We start from the raw sequence: 1,086 nt of genomic DNA, 5'->3' as shown, positions 1-1,086 counted from the left end.
GACTTCCCATGGTGGGAGGGACAGGAGAACTCTGGGGGGCCTCTTTTATAAATAAGGGTATTAATCTCATTCATGAGATCTCCATCCTATGGCCTACTCACCCCCCCCCCCAAAGACCTCATCTCCAAATACCATCACATTGGGATAAGGGTTCAACATGTGAGTTATGCAGAAACAGAGTCTGTAGCTGAGGAGAAAATATCACCTTGAGATCTCTTTCCTATGAGAACCATTAAGCAGTCTCCCTGGTCATATAAGTGTAAACTAAGCAGGCTTTGGAGTAAGTACCCAATGTTTTTAAGCAGTTTAATGTAAGCATGAGAATTCTCAGAAGAAAATGCTGAGTTTCATGATAATGAGGCATGTAGAACATGTGAGCAATCAAATGGTTAATTGGAAAAATAGAGGGAAACATCCACAATTATTTATTTATTTATTTTTGTATTTTTCTGAAGCTGGAAACGGGGAGAGACAGTCAGACAGACTCCCGCATGCGCCCGACCGGGATCCACCCGGCACGCCCACCAGGGGCGACGCTCTGCCCCTCCGGGGTGTCGCTCTGTTGCGACCAGAGCCACTCTAGCGCCTGGGGCAGAGGCCAAGGAGCCATCCCCAGTGCCCGGGCCATCTTTGCTCCAATGGAGCCTTGGCTGCGGGAGGGGAAGAGAGAGACAGAGAGGAAGGAGGGGGGGGTGGAGAAGCAAATGGGCGCTTCTCCTATGTGCCCTGGCCGGGAATCGAACCCGGGTCCCCCGCACGACAGGCCGACATTCTACCGCTGAGCCAACCTGCCAGGGCCAACATCCACATTTAAATTCCCAGTTTGTGGAGCAGTCCATTCCACTAACAGGTGAAAAGGTGTTTCTTTCTTAAAGCTAATAAAATCTATAACTTTTAGAGATGTAACTTCTTATATATTACATTTGGTTTATTAACTATTTTTCAGTGAAGGACTTTGAATGTATTCCCCTTTAATTTCCACTTATGCTGTTAAGAAGTCAGCTATCAGCTTGATTCCTTTATGTCATTTTTCTTTTCTCTGTATCTTCTTTATAGATCTGTTTATCTTTGATACGCTCTCACTTC

General features: G+C 46.0%; 1 non-coding gene across 1 annotated transcript; it reads right to left on the bottom strand.

Moving 5' to 3' along the window:
* Window positions 1-722: 722 nt before the first annotated feature.
* On the bottom strand, window positions 723-798 carry TRNAD-GUC (transfer RNA aspartic acid (anticodon GUC)). Its single transcript has one exon. It is a non-coding gene; the product is annotated as a tRNA-Asp (tRNA).
* Between the last annotated feature and the right edge of the window lie 288 nt (window positions 799-1,086).

Source organism: Saccopteryx leptura, chromosome 8, assembly GCF_036850995.1.
Source record: "Saccopteryx leptura isolate mSacLep1 chromosome 8, mSacLep1_pri_phased_curated, whole genome shotgun sequence".
Lineage (NCBI taxonomy): Eukaryota > Metazoa > Chordata > Mammalia > Chiroptera > Emballonuridae > Saccopteryx > Saccopteryx leptura.
Note: the sequence above shows the minus strand (reverse complement) of the source record. Positions and strands in the feature narration are given on the sequence as shown.